Source organism: Lycorma delicatula, chromosome 7, assembly GCF_047948215.1.
Source record: "Lycorma delicatula isolate Av1 chromosome 7, ASM4794821v1, whole genome shotgun sequence".
Lineage (NCBI taxonomy): Eukaryota > Metazoa > Arthropoda > Insecta > Hemiptera > Fulgoridae > Lycorma > Lycorma delicatula.
The window spans coordinates 76,239,665-76,262,068 of record NC_134461.1 but is presented as its reverse complement, the minus strand read 5'-3'; the positions used below and the strand labels follow the sequence as shown (position 1 = coordinate 76,262,068).

At 25.7% G+C, this 22,404-nt stretch overlaps 1 protein-coding gene across 2 annotated transcripts in view; it reads right to left on the bottom strand.

Moving 5' to 3' along the window:
- Positions 1-14,381: 14,381 nt before the first annotated feature.
- Positions 14,382-22,404, bottom strand: part of LOC142327746 (beta-1,4-glucuronyltransferase 1) — a 619,540-nt gene continuing 611,517 nt past the window's right edge. For both annotated transcript variants that reach the window (XM_075371051.1, XM_075371050.1), the window contains exon 7: positions 14,382-18,031. The gene's annotated coding sequence lies outside the window, so the exon portion shown is untranslated. The remainder of the gene's footprint in view (positions 18,032-22,404) is intronic.

Sequence of the window (22,404 nt, the reverse complement as noted above, 5' to 3'; positions counted from 1 at the left end):
AATAAAAAAATGAAAACTCTGCATTTTTGCTGGGACTTTTCCCCTGATTCATTATCATAAGCTGCACTATTTATGCAATGCAAATTAAATTAGGTAAAAATTTTCACAAAAATTGAGATATTTCTTAGGCAGAAACCACAGGGCTTCTTAGCCGATTATGATATGCACAAGTGGCGTATTGAAGAGATGCACAGAGGGTGTTGTATTGAAGAAGTATGACCTTTTGACTATGACCTTGGGTTGTATGAGATTCATAACATCTGTTACTACCTACTAATGTGGATTTATCATTCTTTTATACCAATAATAAAACTGACATTGATATATTAATGAGCTGAATATTTTTTTATTTCTAGTTAACTGCATTGTACTGTTTTTAAATTCTAGGAGAAGGTTTTGTTGTTGATTTTAGATGGAACAGTAAAACCCATTCAACTTTGATCCAAGTAAAAGACCTCGCAAACAGGACTGGAGTGGATTTTTAATGGAAAATGGAATTTTTTACTTTACTCTGGTTGAAATTATCAAACAAGATTTATTACAAAGGTGGAAGGTATGTTACAGCTGTACTTCCACATATTCTTCTAAATTGTTTTGAATAAACTTATATGTTTCAAAACATGTAAAAATCCCTTCTTTTTTAAGAAAATTAAAAATGTCAACTTCCTATCGTCTTGTTAAGAGATTTTTTCCTCTTAATTATTAAGATGGGTTTTGTTATCCCATATAATCACTTCATTGACATTCTAGTCAATACTATCAGTACAATTACTAGAATCTTTCTGTAACACAAATCTAAAAATTTTCATTACAGGCGTACTGTCCAAAGTCTATTTCATCTTAGTTTCTATCCCTCCTGAGATCTATTGTAGCTGATTTATCATATGTAAGATATAATTTTAAAAGCTATATTTCAGATTTAATTTAAAGATATATTTGATTTTTTATTTGTTTTATTTTACAGAATCAGTGTTGTAGAAATTCCAGCAAATTACAGTTTAGAAATTGATTCTGAATTTGATTTAAAAGTAGCAAGAAGTATTTTTAAAATATTATAAAATCAACAGAAATTATAAATAAATTTTTTATTAATAAATTAATTTTTATTAATTTTTTATTATCATTTAAATGTAGAGTAAAATAAAAACAAATTGTAAAATAGAAAGACCAGAACAACCCTTCTTATTAGGAAATTCATTTTATTACTAAAATCTAAGAGATTACTACTAACAAATCAAATTAATTTAAAACTAATTTTGAATTACACAGACAATTATTAAACACAAAAAATTACATTGATGCCATGTAAATTAAGAAAAAATAAAAAAGTACAGTAATTTTACGTTGTAATTAATTATAATAGTTCAATTAATTCACAACCTAATAATTGGTTAAATTAATTTTAGAATAATTTCAAACATATACAAAATACATATCTTATAATTTAGTTATGTGCTTATCTTACATTCAATAAAAAATCTATTTTAACCTTTGTTGCCACAAAAAATAAAATATTTTGCAGTTATATGTGTATTAATAGCAGCAGGGAATTATATATAATGTATATTTATCATATACAGTTATTTTTATAATGATAGTTATCAAGTATGTGTATATAATTTATATTTTTTACATGCAATAAATCCTTTTTTTTATACATAATAATAGTTTTTTATTTTTATTTTTTTTATTAAATTACCATAATTCCTTATAATTAACATAGTTCTATCATACAAGTTAAAACATTATAGTTTTAAGTACAAGTTACTTTCAAATAGCAGAGAAAATCACATTGCATTTTGTTATTGCATTACAAAAAGGCTATACGTAGCAATCTTTCATTAAATAATTTTTTGCAATAACATATGCAATGTGTAATTTAAAAAAAAAAGATAACATTTAAAAAGTTAATAAATGACCCATTTATTTTTACTACTGAAAACATAATCATTACAATTTATTACATCCAAAATCAGAATGCATAAATATATAATATTCAAGATCAGAATTAATGAAGATGTATAATTACCTGAATAATTCATTCTTTCTATCAGGCTACAGGAAATATTGCAACCTCAGTTGTGTAACAACTTTACAACCAATATTGCATCAAAGAAAAAATACATAACTTTTTTCTGATATCTATTTTTACCAAATTTATAATAAATACTTTTATTTAAAATTTCATTTATATATGTCTCAATTTAAATTATTTTCATAAAAAAATATTTTCAAGGTAGCAGAAATAGGTAATAAAAGCTTTAGTAGTTTTCTATTTAAAGCAAAAAATCACTAATTGTTCTTAGTAGTAAAAATTAGTAGTAAACTGCTTAGAATATAAAGTTGCATAAAAAATACATAGGTCATTCATTCTCTAAGCAAATAAAAAAGAGTACGTTCAATGTACAAATGTTTTTGAAATGAAACTTTAGCTTCTTAGTAAATATTACGTGCATATAAATAATTTTTTTTTTTTATCATAAAAAATGAAAATGAATTATTTAAACAAAACTTTTTTATTTCAGAGATTAAAATTATAAAATGAGTTTATACTTTATAAAATAATAAATTAAGTTGTATTCACTTATTAAATATCCTAAATATATTTGCAAAATATGTATTTCAGTATTAAAATGCAGTTCCTTCCTAATGGCAATATCTGATGATTAGAAAAATAATATCAATGCATTAAACTTTTGAAAAGATCTCCTGGAAACATAATTCCAGTTGTTTAAAAAGTAAATTGTAATTATTTTACAAAAAAAATGTTATTTTATATTTTTTATATATATATATATGTATATATTTTTTTGCTTGAAGGATTAATTCACTATATTAGCTTAAAGCGTATAAGTGGGAATATGAAAATGGAAATCTTGGCATTAAAAATGTCGTGCTCGACAGGGGTTCAAATCCAGGACCTCTGGATGAAAGGCCAAGATGCTAACAATCTGCCAGAGAGGTTGACGAAGAGTAAAAGATGTAAAAAATATTTTTACAAAGATATATAAAATAACTGAAAAAAAAAAAAACAATGGTGACATCCACTCTCTATCCAGATTAGGCCATTCAATTTTCAGTTAATCTGTATCATTCTGCATATTAAAAGAATTTTTTTTTTTTTATCCAAGTGACTGATTGAGTATAATCGATTTACTAACCTTTAGTAAAATATTTACTAACCTTATTTTCGCAAATGAAGCAATACAGATGTTACTAAGAATTAATGTTACATTTTACTATGAAAAATATCAATTGGACTTTGAGAAAGATAAAGATAAAAGAGTACACTAAGAATTTTAAAATGGTTTTTGTCAGGTGATTATAGACCCAGTCATGGGCAAAGATTTGCCTATCAGTAGCTTATAAATTGGTAATTAATTGATTTATTTGCGAGATTAAAATTGAAAAATTTACTTCATTCTGAGGTTATTGCATTTCTACTTTCATTAGTCTTCAACCACCAGTTGTAAAAACTGTTTATTTTATTTACAACTTTATAGGATTTATAATTTCTGCTTTCCTCGCTACAAAAATTCAAATCAAAATATCTGGTTTTACTGCTTTTACTGCTTTGTGAATACCTAAAAACTTATACATCTTTTTGAATTATACCTTTTAAAGATGTAACAGGGTTTAATTTTTAGTTATGGTTATCAAGAGTCAAATAAGTAGCCGATTGTAATTTTTAACAATTATAATCAAACTGAGGCAAGAAACATTAGGGGTAAACATTCGTATGTATAATTTTATAAATAAAAATGTATCTAAACCAAAAATATGAACACTGCTATTAAATGAATGATTCTAAAGAAATATAAAATGTAATGAAAATGGTGTTACATTGTTAGAGTGTTATTAGAAATACAAAATCAAAACTATTGGAAAATTTCAATTTCACATTATTTGTTAATTTTTAACAAAGTACAGTGTGGCTTATAAAAAATGGCTATTGAGCTTCAAATTATAATAAGTTTGGCAGCTTTTTACTAATTTTAAAGCCGGGTGCAAAAGCACCCAGCTTCCCTTGATGCTAGTGTTTTTGATGGCAACATTCTAAAATTTAATCCTGTTTCATCTGCATTATATGCTTATCTGCCATCTGCATTATTTACTTAATCTGGCCGCAGATTTTCTGATTGAAGAAGAGCAGAAATTTTTTTTAATAAAATTAGCAGCATTGTCAGTATCAGCAGGTAATTTTTCTCCTGATGTGACTAATTATCTTATGCCATGACTATTTTTAAATTTCCCCAGCCAGCCTTTATTGGCAGAAAGTATACCTGGACCATTCAATTTTTTGTTAAGTTGAATAGTCTTTTCTTGCAAAATAGAGCCAGATACTGATACCCCAAAGGTTCTCTGTTGCCTAAACCACAAGGATACGTCATCATCTAAAGCATCCTGGACAGGCTTCTGTAACGAGATTCTTTATTTAAAAACATTTCGGGCACTTTTGAACAGCCTTTGATTTCTTTGATTTCTTTTTTGTTCCATTTCCAATCACCAACAGTTGTTTCTCAGACACCAAACTCATAAGCAACTTTTTTAATTACTTCTCCAGCATTTACTCTTTTAATTGCTTCTAATCTTTTAGCCATTGACACTACAACTCATTTACATTTTGCATTAGTAACATTTTTGTTACAAGTAGCCATTATAACACAATAACAATATAAACAATTATAACACAATAACCATAATATAGTACATACAAGTAAACAACACAACACAATACAGCTACTACACCTGTAATACAGTACAGTAGATATACACTCACAAAATATAGACCAATGTTTACCCGTATAGTAGATATCAGAAAGTAAACAGAATTTATTGTTGTGCTTTACTGCTATGTGCTGTAAGTATGCAATACTAATAATTACTGTACAGTAGTAATTATGTACAATTAATAATCTTCAGTGATAGGTTATAATAAAATTCGTACATGGAGTAAATGTCATCTTGGATAATTTGTTTTACTTTTCATACTTTTTGTACCTGAAGCTAATTATGGATTTAACAAATAATTTATAGCATAGTGAAAAGATCCATACCTGAGCAGAATTTGAACCTGCAACTGCTGGATGAAAAGCCTGTCTCAGCCTTTCATAGCATTATAAGAGAGACCTCGGTTAAGAGAGGCTTGATTAAATAAGACTTTACTGTATGTGTAATAATTATTTAATAATGTACACAAGCAAAGTATAGTTTATAATTATAAATAAGACTTAAGGTGCATCTGCCCTGGATATATCAAGTGAAATTGTTGGTATAGATTCAACATAATTAGAATATTTCATCAATTACAAGTACATAAATTACATGGTAATTTGTTAAAGTAATTTATGTCTTGAATTATTAAAAAGTTTTAGCATTTTTTTTCCAAAAATTATGTTAGTTGTTTAATATATTTACATAATTAAACTGTATTGTCTCATAACAGGTCGTATATATTCAATAAAAATATAGATATTGGTGTTTTACATCTCAGGCTAACCACAGTTCTAAATGATTTCTTAAGATCTATTATGAACAGCCATTATATAATAAGAGTTATAATGATAAGAAATGATTATGATCATTAGATTTTGATAAAATGTTCTCTCTTGCAATAGACCTAAGAGTGCAGATGTAACCAAGCAGAACATTACAGTTTAGGTAGTAAATATCAGTATTTCTCAATATAATGAAAATCTATGAAATAAAAATGAGGTATTTCAAGTTCTTAAATATATTAAAATCAGAAATTCCATAAATTCTATTTTTATACTGTAAAACATGTAGACAAATAAAGTATTTTTTATTTTTTATTATAAAAATGAATATTTTGTCTGCTAATTGAAATAACATAAAACAAAATCCCAAAACCACCACCAATGATGCATAAATATACAATAAATCTTATACAATAAGATGAATAAATACAGAATACAGTATATACAATCTCGAATCAAAATTATTAATAATAAAATGAGAGAAAAAATAGTGCAATATTATCGTCAAATATTTTACTTTATTTTATGTAAAAAATTTAATTTCAGTTTTATTGCTTTATTGTCTTTAAACAAACAAATTAAACTAATTTTATACAAATTGAAAAACATAAAAACTTTATCATAATTTTATAAAACTAAGAAAAATGGTTTATAAAGTAACAACAATAACCCTAGATTACTAAAGTATCATTTTTCTGATCTCATTTTACTAAAAATTCAAAATGCTAATAAAAAAGTACTATTAAATACAAATATGAAATTATCAAAATAAATTATTTCAAGAAAAAAATTTAACATAACCCTCAAGTCTTGGTTTATCTAAATTTTATACTTTCAAGAGTATATCCTCAATAACTTCATTTAATAAATACATAATTTGTAGAGAAATTTGCTAACAAATTTTTGGTCATATTTTATCTCACCAAATGTTCATCGCTTATTCTTTAAGAGAAGGGGTATTTTTAACAATAAGAAATACATTCTATTTTGTTATATGATACTATATTCATGATATTTACATTAAATTATTCTTAATTAAGAAAGGGTTAAGATAGTCTTGTCTCTTTTGTTTAAGAAATTAAATAATTACTCCTGATCCTCCATTGAAAAAATATAATTTCAAAATATAAAAAGAAAACTTTTATTGTTAATCAAAAGTTTGTACGAAATTAAATTCATATTATACATGTTCCAATTTCATATTCTAAGAAAAAGATAAGAAGTAAATAAAATTAAATCAATAACACATCTCATACTTTCATCTCGATCTCACTTTTATCTACAGTTAGATTAATCGATCATTGTTATTTACTGGAAAAATTTAATATTAAAACATACAAATTAAATCCATTTTAAGAAAAATCATTAATAATCTTTAAGGAACACACATATACAAAAAATATGATTGCAATTGGTTTCTAATTTTTTTATATATATAAAATAGAAACACACTGTTTCAGCCAGCAATACAATCAGATAGACAGAAAAACGAAACAGTATACAAATCCATCTTGTGCAAATATGAAGTATAACCCATATGTACATGGTCTTAATAGCTTAAAGAGACATTCTATGTTTTAAACAGCGATGCTTAAAAGTAGTACCCAATTATAGATATACTGGATGACTGAGTTATCAAAGTTAATTTATTTTGTTAAAAGAGGGAAGATACTGGGTAAAAAAAAGTGTAGAAAAGAACGAAGATTTTAATGAATAGACATACACAGCAATACATAATACAAAGTAAATATGTTGAGATTAAAATGTCTAAATCATACAGAAAAGTTGAGAATAGCATCAAACCAGTGAAATAATTAATGCCAGAAAATATGGGAAAAATTATGTATACTTTATCAAAATTTTTCATAATAAATGCAATTTTATATAATAATTCTATAAACAGATATTTAATTGCATTTATGACATAATATCTTAAAAAATTAGTACTTTGCTTTTATATTTTTATAATAATAATTATTTACTATATTAGAAAATGCATCTCAAATGTATAAAAATTCCCAAAATGATTAACAATGTTGACAATTTCCTGAAATTAATTGATGGACTAATCAGATGAGAATTAGGAAAATTCATAGTCATCAAAAAACAATTCTAGAAAATGACCAGGAGTAGTAGATTACCACCTAAAAACCTACTAAAATGCCGATCTTTTTTATAATAGAACTTTTCAAGAGCTTACACAGAAACTGTAAGCACAGGTTTCTGACCATAATTTTTGAAAACTTATGCACTGAAATGAGAGTTTCTTGAAAGAACTTTGTAAAAATTTTTTTTGTCAGTCTCATAAAATAATTTATTTAGTTTTTGTTCAAACAAAACTTTATTGATGATATCAAACAATGCAATACTCAAACATAATTAAGCAGTAGTAATTATTTTCTTACTGTCAATATCAATATTTTATCAATGAAAAGATTAATTTTTATTAAACTAGGGTTAAACTAAAATAATGAAAAGTTATAAACAAATGAATGCCTATCAAAATAAAAAAAAATTAATGTCAATTTAAAACTATAAAATTTTAACATGCTGTAGTTCAATCTAACATCAAAGAAAGTTAAATTTTAAACAAAAATATGATGGCACATGCACTCTAATTCTTCAACTACTACATATGAAAATGAATTTAAAAAATATACATATGAAAACTATTAAAAAAATATAATTTTTTACATGGTAATCCTTTTGTTTCTTTTAACATTATGTTTTCTTCTCTTCTTTTTTATTAAATACAACTGCATATTAATAAGATTCTATGATACTAGAAAAATTTATTTAATACTTATAAAATTTATAAAATCATAAAAAAATATCAAATTTTTTTTTTACCATAAATGCAGTACAGTTAAAAAAATATAGAACAGGTTTTAAAGTGTATTACAGCTTATTTACAAAATGTTCAGTAAATATACTCAATAAATTAATTTCATTTAAGAAATGATGTAAAATGTTAACAATTACTTTATTCAATAACGCTAAATTTTTTTAAAAAAATCTGTTAGTAAATTCTATTTTTAAATTTGGTCATACTGCCTGTAATTATACACTCTTAAAAAAAAAAAAAAAAAAAAAAATTATGCTAATAATGCATGTAGCATCTGATAGCATGAAAGGAGACTAATCTGTAGAAAATTTGTGATGATACCTTAATAAATAGAGTAGAAAATTAAACATTTTAACAAATTTCAAAATAAAACTTGAAAATATGTGGAGATTCACAAATCTATATTTTACGTATTATTAATTTTTAAAATTAGTATATTATATAAGTTTATTTTACAGCATTATTTTAATTTAATTTAAGAAGGATCATTACATTTCTTCCAAATCCATTTTCCTTTACCACAAAATTTTATTATTTATCCATGTTTTACAGAAATATTTTCTCATGAAATAATTATTTGAGTATATTATAATTTAAATTAACTTTTTCTTTTTCATCTTAAGACCAAATATTCAGCTTATTATGTAGCTTTATGAACTACAGGTAATAGCCATTTTATTCTGTACATAAATGTACAATGATTATTAGTAACCCACTCTAATAAATAACAGTATAAAAGAACAAATACACCAAAAAACGGTTAAATAATTTCCAAAAAAGATATACTTCAAAATAATCAAAACAATCCACTTTCTTAAGTAAGTGTTAAATATGTGAACAAGAATTTATTTGGATATTTATTTTTCCACTCAATTAATATATCATTTCTTACCAGTAACTGACAAAGGACCTAAAAATGCATAGTAAACTGAATATTTTGTAACACTTGAAAAAAATTAAACATCAAGTTATTACATTAGGGGTTTATTTTGACAACAAACGTGTTAGTATAACATTACATTAGGGACCAGAAAGAGGTTAAATAATACTACCTAGTAATTACATTAGTTTAAAATTATTAACATTGAATCACCAATGTTAGCTTTAAATACAAGGAGAGAAAGAGTAACCCCTCTCTACTCATCCAATTTAAACTAATGTTGTTAAGTGTAAGAGAATATCAGAGATGTTTTCCCTACTTAAATGTCATAGGTATACTCCTCAATATTTACTTCTGAGCTAGATATGGCTAGATGTAACCATAAACAGATATAAATAAACCAATTTTTGAATTGGTAATAATATGAAACATATTATTTAAAAACTTTTATGATGAAAAATCTTGATTGGAAACTATTTTGTTCCTGATTATCCTATTACTCGGACAGATTTTAAAAAGTTTTAAATCGGTCAATTATAACTATATTTGATCGCTGAATGGAATGGATTTTTCTACTTTTCATGCATTTTGGGTCCTTGTCAGCATCCATAAACATTGTGTATAGTTAATTTTTGTGGGCTATGTAAAAAAAGCTAAAATGTATTAACATTAATATTAACTTTACTTTTGGAACGATGTTAATAAAATATTATTAAAATAGGGTCAGCAAGGAAAATAATTCATTTGGTATATAGGTTTCAGTTCTTTGCACTGAGAATTCTGTGAATAAATCATTCTGCTATATGTACAACAATTACAATATCAGCAGTTTTCTACAAATTGTGTAAAACATTCTGATTAAAATGTAACATAGAAATGCATCAAGTCAGCAAAATATTACTATATTTTAGCTTTTAGATAAAACAAATTGTAAATAATTCCACACCTTCTGGCTGAATTGACTTAATACTCAGAATGTAATATTTATTTGCTGTGATGATCAGTACATTGGATTAAATTCTCTCATCAGTTGAATTCAGCAAACATGAATAACACAAAATTGTTTTTATTAGAAGAGTTAAAAATACTTTTATTATTGTTTTTATGGATTAAAATAAAATATATCCTGTTTAATGATTAAATTAATATGCACAATACAGATGTTGAATGTGTAAGAAACGGCACTTATAGCACTAACATCTCTTATAAATTATTCCTATTATCATTACATTTTTCTTTTATAAAAAAAAAAAACAAATGTAACAAAAATTAAAAATTACAGTGGAAAAATAATAAATCTTATTTGATAACTGTTACAGAGTAGTACTTACTGGAATTATGTATTTTTTAAATTCAAATATTCTATAAATGTTTATGATAATAATTTAAAGGCACAAAAATATTTTATATACATGATTTCTTTTTTTTAAACATGCGCACGCGCACACACACACACACACACACACACACACACACATACACATACTTATATTATGTTTATAATATAAATATATGTATGTATAATTCTGAGTAAAAATGTGTAGTAAGAATAACTGCATGGTGTTACAATTTTATGTGTTTCTTTTCTTGCCTTTTACAATGTATTTATTACACTATTTAAAAATATTAATATTAAAGATACAAAACATACAGCATAGTACAATCATATTATTTCTAGCCTACGTCAATATGATATAAAAAAAAGAATCATACATCTACATTCACATAACAATATTGAGTAAATACAAAAAGCTATCGGACAATATTATCTATAATATTATAAATACAAATATGAATATTATATTAAGAATATGTGGTATATACAATAATTAAGGCATATTATGAGAAAGATTTATTGAGGAAGTTTTATCCATGTTTTAATAAAGTATAATTTTTCTATGGACAAATATAATTTCAGACATATTAACATGATTATAAATATGACACCATTACAAGAGTATACCAGTAGTAATATACTATTATTACATATTACTATTTTAAATCTTGCTACCAAATAAAATGTTCAACCCCATAAATCATTGGAGGACATGTGGGCCTCTTATCACAATAGCAATTCTTAAATGCCAGCAGTCATGTATCACTGTAGTTGTGACTGAGCACTAAATCTATTTTAATTTAATCTTTTTCACTTAGTAATTAATTTAAGAGGCACTGACTGCTATAGCTATTACGTATTGACTACTAGGACTCATCAGCCAATTTATCACTTACCCAAACAAAATCTTATTCCATTACTTACTTATGTATGATTCTATGGATTTTTTGGTTTTATAAACATGGTTACAGCCGTTGTTATTTTGTTTAACTTCACATATTTTTTATATTCAAACATAGTCTCCCTATGATATATGGTCATATGGAATCCAAATTATCATCTTTTCATATGCCTTATTTTTGTATTGCCCTTAATGTTAATAAAAAAATCAATACTTGTTAGGATGTGAAATATTATGTATGCATGGTTTTAAATATTTTATTAGTTTGTAGTATTTTAATATTTTTGGCTGTTATTTTCGCTCTTAAATCTGTCTGCAGATGAATTTTGAAAATTTCAGAGTGATGGTGCTGTGTTTTATAATGTGCTGTTAGTGTGTATCAACCTATCTGGTTGATCTAGTGGTAAACTCGTTTGTCTTAGTGTTTTAATGTCTGCAGCTGTGAATTAATGCAGGAGTACCATTTAAACTTAAATATTTGTCTACATAATTTACTGTTACTTTCACGGATACTTACTTAATGGGTAATGACTTATAAGCCACCTGAAATGGTATATTTTTTTAATTTAAAATGTTATAGCACCTATAATTTCAACAGTTTCTGGAAAAAATTATGAATTGACAGTTTTACAACAATAGAAGTATCTCAAGTAGTATCATTATAAAGAAAAATATAAGAATTAAGAAAAAACATCCAACAACTGAAACCAGGTTTAATAAACTAGTTCCCATAAATAACCAAGTTCAACAACGTGGATACAGTTTTTTTTAATATGGTAGTGATTTATGAGAAAAAGATAATTGTCATATGAAAACAAAAACCCAAATGAGCATGTAGTTGGTATATAGAGTTTTATAAATTATATAATTTTTCTTCTATAACTAGATTGTAATTTATTTGCTTAGATTTCTTTTATAAACTAAGGTAATTTTTTAAAGATTTTAATTATGTTTATGCAACAGTGATTCTAAAATGGAGGATATACTCAACTAAATATTAAGGTTATTTCTATTTTCATTATTTAAAGTCAAAATAAACAAAAAAAAATCAGGATTCAGAATAAATAGTATTGTTAAAGGCAATTTAAACATTATTTTTGAAGCTAAGACACAATGAAATACTAGTGGAAACTACTATGTTTGATGAGTTTTCATCAAGGATGAGTGCAACTTAATGAAAAATAAATCTAATGACTGCTGGCGATATTGTTTGACCTCTTACAGAAATAATCTGATTTTGTAGTGGCGGTCACATATAATATTTATAAAAAATATTTTTTAACAAAAAATTACATTTATTTAATTTTCAATAATAAAATATTTCTGCTATAAAAGAGTGATACAGTTCCCTGCATTAATAGGTTATGGATGGCATTTTTATGAATTTTCAACTAATAGTTTATAGCTGATTAAAATTTTCACAACATAATGCCAATAACTGGTCTACTGCCATAAAATCTGAAAAAGTATTTATCCTCCAAGGAGTTTGGTTGTTTTCTGATTGTTGTTATATAAAAAACATCAAAAAGATAAAAAGAATTCTGTATGGAAAACAAATGCAATTTATGTTTATTTTCAGTGATCAAAACAGAAATTTTTCTTACAGCAAAGAGCCATATCACAGTCTTACAATTATACAAAGAAAATTATAAAAAAAATAAAATAATTTCAACAGATAATCTCTATACAAAGAGTGTGCTATCACTTGTTCGGGAAAATCTATTATTTTTTTTTTTTTCATTTTTAACTGGTATTTTACACAAAAATATAACTAATTATTATATTAATCTAGAAAATTTATATTTGCTAAAGTAGTATATATACAACATTGAAAAATGTATGTAAAAAAAAGTTGAGGACCATTGCTGAAATTAATTTAAAATGTTAATATTCATTTTTAATGTAAATAATAATATTTAGTATGTTTTATTTATTACATTCCTTATATGTTATACTTAACATGTGTTTAGCATGGTTTTTAGCCAAGGTTGTAATATTAAAATAAATAAAACAATTATGTTTTCTCCTTTATGCTGTCATCATTGTGACATAAGAACTACGCATTACTGAATCTGTGTTTTGCAAGTAATTTATGACACCATCATAATGCTTTTAACACAGATCAAGTTTCATCGATGGTCTTCAACATGTGTTACTTGGTTCTATCAAATACTAACAAAAAGATATGGCAATATAAACTTTTGAAAAGCTTTATTAATTAATACTTTTTTTAAAGTAATTGAAATATAAGGAAATAATCTATTGCAAAGTGTATTAAAATAAAATAATGTGACAATCCATCCAAAAATAAAAATTCAATTTTTTATGATTTTTAATTGTCTTTTGTCAGCGAAATTACTTAAAATGTTATTTATTTATTTATGAAATATAAAAAAAGAAGAATTTCTGGGACATATTTGTCCAAAGTTTAACATTTTTATTTTTAAATTCACTTACTTCAAATTAACATTCTTGAACAGAATTAAGTAAGAAGTACTTTGTTTATGTTATATTCCACTAAAATTTATGTTAATTTGATGAAAATGGACTGATACAGAAATAACAAAGTGTTAAGTATGAATATCAAATCAACAATAATTAATTTAATTCATTGTGAAATAGAAGTAATTCCATATTAAGTATTGCCATTCCATTAAAATAATATAATAAGAGAAATAATTTCAAAAATTTCATTGCACCTTTGTGAAATAAACTAGACCTAAAACGTAAAAATCAGTTTGTAATTTTGGAGTTTTAGTGTTAGATGAGATATATTTTTTCAATAAATATGCATTAAATATCAAACAATTTAGACGGATTCAGTAATATTAAACAAAAGGAATGACAACAAAAAATAAATAAATGATAATAAGATACTATTAAAAAAAACTTTTATGTAAATAAAAGAAAAAACATTATAATATTAGCAAAAGAAATTTTTTATTTCAGTCAGAAAATTAAAACAAAATTATAATATTTAAATTAAACAAAGAAAAGATTACAGCAAAATAAGATAAAAAGAAAAAAGATTAAATAATATTTCACCAAAAATCATAATTAACTAAACACTTAGATTCAGATTCTTTAAATAATTATAAATAATAAAAAAATAATATTACCCTATCCTATAGGAATAGTTTATATTTATATTATTATTAAAATTAAATTCCAATTTTATAAATACTAAAAAATATCAGTCAAATAATTATACAGTAAGCCCTTGTTATTTAATGAAATTTGTTTTTCAGTTCTAGTAGAAATTCACACAGTTTTTGGGAACGCAAGATAAAAATTTTGGGTTACTCAGTACTTGATGCAACAGAATAATTATTGGTAAAAAAGACATAAAATCTAACTGGATTTGATGATAGGGTTAATTAGAAGAAAAAATTCTTTACATTTATCAGCAAATTAATGTTTCTTTCAGCAACTATGGAAATCCACCTTTGTTAGTATTAATAAAGATAACATTACAAGTGTTACTATTATTATACTTTTTGACTTCAAATTACTTTAATTTGATAATATTTATTCTGCTATTAGCAAAAAATTCCACAAACTATGCATTACTAAATGCTATTTAAGTGATGATTACATGCTTTTATTAATCATAAACATGATTTAAAAGTATTTAATTCATACCAAAGTAATCAGTATTTATTTTGATTTAATGAAAGATTTCATGTACTGGTACATGAATGTAAATAGATTACAGTCATTATTAAAAGAATGCAAAGAATAATCTGTTCCCAATTCATCATGTCATGACACAAAAAGTAAGCACAGTATGGTGTAGATAAAAATCTTATGAAAAATGCTTTAAAAATGATAATCATTTTGTGCTCTAAAAAATAAATAACTAACAAATTATCAAGCAAAATTAGTATGTTTAAATGCAAACAAACATAAAAAAAATTTAAAAAGTATATTTTTCATTAGTTATTGTAGTTTTGAAATGATATAATTAGATAATCATTTTAAATTCTTGTCATTTTACTTCATAAAAAATTCTACACCATATGTATAAAAAAAAATAGGTAACAAGGGACAACTATACAATATAATATAATTAGACTAATTTGTCTGACTAAATAACAGAGTAATGATTATAATAATAGAAATTGTGATAATAATAATAATAATAATAATAATAAAAATACTACTTTTACATGTATCAATGACTTATAAACTGTTCATGATAATAAAAGATTTATCATGAAACAAACAGGTCTACTAAACACAATTAATATTTACAATAATACAAATTGACAAATTTATATAAATTATACGTTAACTTATAAACCAACTTAGTAAAACTTAATAATAATAATTAATAAAAATTATGCCACAATATCTAACCTATTTTCAAAATTACTAAATTAAACACAAATATGATTAATAAAAGAGTTTTATATATATATTTAACCATTTCTAAAAGAAAACTAAACATAATTATAGATGTAAAAAAGACAATAATGGCTTATAATAAGACTATTGAGAATAACCTATTTAAAGTTATCCAATGACTTTAAAAAATGAATTCATAACAATCGATTTTAGTCATTCAGGCTTTATTCTGTGAACAATTGAAAAGAAGACCTAGCTAGTAAAAGAGATTAGAGACAAAAGATTTCTCTACAATTTAGATTTAGAGGAAATTACTAAAGTCAAGTCGAGGCTAATTCAAACTAATATTTGCATGACAAAAAATATTATTTAAAAATTAAATAATAGAAAGGAATCCCAATGTTTATGGTGCCAACACTACTTTTTCAATGCCTCATTTTGAGACATTAATATTATTATTATTTTATGTATTTTAACAATGCAATCTACTAACTGTTAACTCAGCAGTACTGCTAATAAAAATATAAAAAATATATTAAATTTTTTTTTAACTACTTAAACTGAGAATAATTTAATCTTTCGTTTTTAAAACTAAGGTAAGAGTAATTGTTTAAATTTTTGTCAATCAGCATGTCATTTTTAATAAACTCTCCATGGATTTTGGACTTCTACATATGGTCATGTTGTTTTAAAGAGAAGATTTTATATTAATATGAAGATATATTTTGCCACATGTATAAACATGAGAGTTCTAAATCTCCAGTCATACTTAAACAGTATTCAAGAACAGGTTATATAGTATAAACATTATTCATTTTTTCATTATACTTATGTACACTGAATATTTTCATCAAATTAAACATATTTGTTTTTTTATTTATTAGAAATCTATTTAATAATTTGATTTTCTGTAACAATTCAATTTTAACACCTTAGAGAATGACATGTACTGTCATTTTAGATACAACAAACTTGTACAGTTTGTTGTATCTAAAAAGAAGACCAGAACGATAAAAATAAAGAAGGATTTATATTTAAAATTGAAGATTTTTCTCAAGAAACTCAGAATTTATTGAAAAGAACATTCTAAGAAAAATGTTCATGCTGGAAAACTTCAAAGAAAAAAGTATAAGTGATAAATGTGTTTAACTTAGTTAATTTAAGAGAGTACATACCATATTAATACTTTTAAAAATTAGAAAATACATTTAAATTTTTGCAAAATTGAAAAATATTAATCTATGACAATAACTCAATTTTTTCAATTTAATTTTTGTACGTTGGATTTTATAATAATTTGATAGTATAATAATAACATTTTTATTTTATTACAGGTTTTCTAGTTGCCCCCTTAAAATTAAAATAATAATAAACATACCACAGAAAAATTCATAATTTCCATTTATAAATAAATAAATCTCATCTGAACAAAAAACTGCTAGTTGTACTTGACTTGACATTGTATAAACTATATGACATCTCATGGTCATTTAACCTAGCACAAAAACAAGTATTTTTTTTTTTTTTAATTGCAACCATACAGTTAAAATGTACAAATAATAAAATTTAATGATCTGAGTTAAATCATAATTCATTATTAAAGTCAAAGGACAAGTCCAAATTTAAAATAATCGTAAAATATATTAAAACAGTTTTTTACTTCAGTCAGAAGCAGTGAAAAATTTTAGCAATAGACCACACATTTCTTTACCACTTACAATAAACAAGAACATATATGTAGAAGACGGCAGCAATTATTACAACTAGAATGTATATGAATACAAACTAAATGTCAATTTTATAGTACAGAATAAAATCTACACTAAATCTGTTTATGTATCAAATATAATAGTAATAGTAATAATAATATGGCTAACAAATCAAATAGTATGATTTAACATACTATTATGTTTATAATTATATAAATACTTATATAAAATTACAATGTCTTTTAAACTAATCAACTCACTCGGTTTTCTCTTCATAGTTTTTGATTTTAGCACCACTTCAATATAAAACGTTTTGAATATTACCAATATTATTAAGTTTATTATAACCATTTGTTTCCTCAAGGAAAATAAAATTAATATGCAAACATATTAATAAGAAAAAACTATTCCTCATCATAATGATATATGAATATAAAATATGGATGTTTTATGGTACTACGAATTTCTAAAATGCTGTAAGTTGACTTGTAAAAAAATTCTCACTTCTTTGTCATCTGTAAATAGACAATTAACACTATTAATACAAAAAGAAGGTTATACTACAATATTACTATGCTTAGATACTTTTATCTTTGTAATAATTACATAAATTATTAACTGACTGATTGCTGACAATTAGATTAAGCATACTGACAAGCATACTATGCTGACAATTAATGATAAGCCATTAAGATCAGACCTTCCAGAATATACTTCCTTTATTATAGATGATATATGACTGTAACAGACCAATTTTTATTCAATTATTTGTAGTACTTACCACAAATAATGAGATAATGGCACGCTTCGCTCACCTTACCGTATAGCCAGGTGAGCTCCAGGGGAGCTCCGTCCCCTGGACCCTTAACAAATTTATTTGTATCCTCATGTTTGTTAGAATATTAAGTAATTCACAGATACTCATTAAAGAAAAGTAATATTAGTGTGTAGAGAATATCTTTCTGAACATTTTGGTGTTTTTGTATTTAAAATAGGTTTAAGGAGCAAGAAGATGTAGAATTTATAGAAATATAATATTTAATGCTAGCCAAACTGATAACAGGATATTGGTTTAGGGACGCCGTCTTCTTCGTTTAGTCATGTGTATGTTTGTATGAGGTTGTGTTAGTTGCTAGTTCAGCTGCTGCTATTGACGCAGAGTGTATCATATGGTGCGCCAGGCGGCTGTGCACTGCCAACTCTCTCCTACTCCCTGTGCTCTCATAGTCTTTCTTTTCCACAGTCCGTTGTAATGCACTTTTAAGTAATTCGTTAAATAAAGAATCCTTTTTTTTACAGTTAAGTATTAACTAATAATCTCTTTCTTTTATTAATAACTTTGAATAATAATTATGTAAATAATTAATTTAAATTTTAATAAGAATTATTAACCTTTGATTTAAATTTAATAATAAATTATAAATATTTATTATTCAGTTGTTAGTTCAATGTTTTTTGACTAGATCATAGGACTTCACTCAAAATAAAAATGTGAGCACGAAAAGCAAATAAACCAACACACCATGATGTAGCATATAATTTGCTCACATTTGAGTTGGTACAAATCAATGTACCATGCTTTTTTTATTGGAGAGACAACAATGTTTATTATGATAAGTAAATTTTACCACTAAATAAAAAAGTGTTAATATATATAATTTCTTTTTAAATTTTAGTACAGATTACAGAGTAAATATTCAATATATTTATTTATTTATTAATAATCTATTTAATTATATTACTCAATACATTATTTTATATTTATTTTTTTGATGACACTTTTATTTTATTTACTTCTTTTACTAGGAAAGATCAATTTGAATATGAATTTTAAAAAGATTAATGTCAATAAAATAAAACACACACGCATACATGGACACACTCACACTCTCTCTTGTGTGGTACTGGTGATAATGGGAATGCCTCTGCTGGCGATTGAATGTCTGAAAAGATATGAGGGTAGAGACGCCACAGTTGCTTGGAGAAAGTTGATAAAAAAATGTCTCAAGAGAGATGGTCCGACGTGGTTACTGGTAGATGGACCTTCAGGTTGATACCGTCAATCAAGACCTGGATCGAGAAGAGACATGAGAAGATGGACTTTTGGACGGTCCAATGGCTTACAGGTCATGGATCATTTGAGGTCTACCTCCATGCCAAGGGCAGGTGTGGCTCACCTTTATGTTGCTACTGTGAGGTTGAGGACGATGTAGAACATACTTTTCTCAGATATCCAAGATGGGCTTTGAAGTGACTTTTTGATAGGGCGGTTTCACCTAAGGAGGCAGGTTGGGACAGGTGCTTGAGATGGTTCAAAAGAGTTCTCTCTGTAAAATTATAAGAGAAGGAAGAGAATAGGGTAGTGTGCAGCCCTGAAGGGGGTTGGAAGGCCAGCCCTCAGGGGTGGGCGGCAGGAATCCAACAGGATTGTTGCCGCTAGATGCCCCCAGGGGATGCCGGAAGCCCTTGCAGAAGGACCACACTTGGAGTACCTGTAGACACGTGTGGTGACGATGTGTACCTCACTAAGTGGCTCTGCCACCACATCGTGGGAGGGGGAGAGTTTTTAGTGGGTCACTGCCTTACACAGGAAACCCTACACATGCAGCAGAATGGGCTGCTGGGCATCTGGCAGCAGATTTTCCCTCCTACAATGTAAAAAAACAAAAAAAGAAAAGATTTACTAGATCAAGCTATCATTTCCATTTTACATCAAAACCTTTGTCATATTTAAAGAATTTACATAGATATTGAATATGAAAGCTAGCCCCATGCTTTTCATTGTGGTCTTTTGAAAACTTTATACCAGGTGTATAAATATGAAACTGAATTTGCCCTAGCTGTCAATATAGTTACCGTCAGACCGCATCATTGGCACCATTTTCTTTCTTTGAGAGCTGACAAAGATTTGCAACTCACAACAATACTAGTTTCATACAACAGCATAGTTTTAATTAACATTGAACATGTTGAGTTTTGTACCTACAAACTATGATTTGTGAACACAGCTTTGATTTTCTGTTACCATTTAAAGAAAACTGCTGCAAAATTGTTTCAAATGCTGTCAAAGCTTACAGTGAGCATGCTCTTAGTAAATCACAATACTTTGAGTGGTTTAAAAAAATAATTTAAAAGTGGTGATTTTGATGTTAGAAATGAAGAACATGGAAGACCACCGAAAAAGTTTGAAAACAGCTAATTGTAAGTATTGTTGGATGAGGATGATGCTCAAACATAACAAAAACTCGCACACAGATCAATTAAATGCAACTCAAGAAGCCGTCTCCATATGTTTGAAAACCATGGGAAGATCCAGAAGATGGGAAAATGGCTTCCACAAGAACTGAATGAAAGACAGCAAGAAAATAGAAAAACCACTTGTGAAATGCTGCTCACCAGGTACGAAAGAAAGTCATTTCTCCATCGAATTGTGACAGGTGATGAAAAGTGGATATACTTCGAGAATCCTAAGCGTAAAAGATGATGGGTAACTCCAGGCGAATAATTAACATCGATTTCAAGGCCAAATCGCTATGGGAAGAAGACAATGCTCTGTTTTTGGTGGGATCAGAAGGGTGTGATCTATTATGAGGTGCTAAAACCTTGCGAAACCTTTAATACTGAATGCTACCGACAACAAATGATCAATCTGAATCAAGCATTGCCTGAAAAACAGCCGGAATATAAAAAAGGGAACACAAAGTGGTTTTGCCAAATGATTGAGGTGTTCAGTTGGGAAATATTTTTGCGTAAGGTTTACTCACTACACACTTGGCTCCATCTGATTACTATTTATATGCATTGATGAGACACACATTTTCTGAAGCACTTCACTTCTTATGAAAATGTACAAAAATGGCTCGATGACTGATATGCCTAAAAAGAGCAATACTTTTTTGGGTGTGGCATTCATAAATTGTCAGAGAGATGGGAAAAATATATAGCTAGCGATGGACAATATTTCAAATAAAATATTTTTTATCATTTTCATACAATAAATGTGTATTTTCTATACAAAAATTCCGGTTTCATATTTACACACCTGGTATATATTATTTTGTTGAAAACAAAATTATCTTCTACTTATGTTTAATGGGTAAATTGCTTTATACTTTTTATTAGTATTATGTTTAAATATTTATGGGAGTAAATATAATACGGGAGTTTTCGATATCTTGTACAAGGGTGTTTGAAGCACACATTGGTTGATCGACTATATCGATATTTATCCAAAAAAACTACTGCGCATCTATTATCCATTAACCATGGAACAAAAGTTGGCTTCCATGGAACAAAAGTGAGCTAAAGAAAAGCATATAAAAAAATTATAGAAAATTTAATCTGCAATCTGCTAGCAGCATTCGGCACAATTAAAAATCTGCTCTTTGTTTAATGTTTTTCATTACTGAATGAAAAAACTAATTTTTAATGAACATATACCATTTGGGATTATTTTCTATGTAAAATAAATCATAACCAGTTGGTTAATATTCACTGATTATTTATAAACTATATTATTTATAAATTATTTATTTATGAATATTCACTGATATATATATAAACTTCCAGTTTATAGTCAGTTGTATTTATAGTATTGCTTTGATATATTATTTTGTTTATTTTACTTTTTCACTGTAGCCAATGGGATTAAACTTAAGAAAACCTTTCAATGAGAGATCATCTGACAGCTTGTTAAAAGTAATAATTATTTTGAGAAAATATTAATTTTAATAATAAACTTTAAAAAATTTAAGATGTATTGCTTTTAAACATTTGATTGTACAATTAATTTATAAATACATGAAGCAAATAAATATTCACCTATCTGAAAAAATAAGTAATTCATAAAAAAATTAAAAATATATTAGTCTTCCATTGATGATTTTCA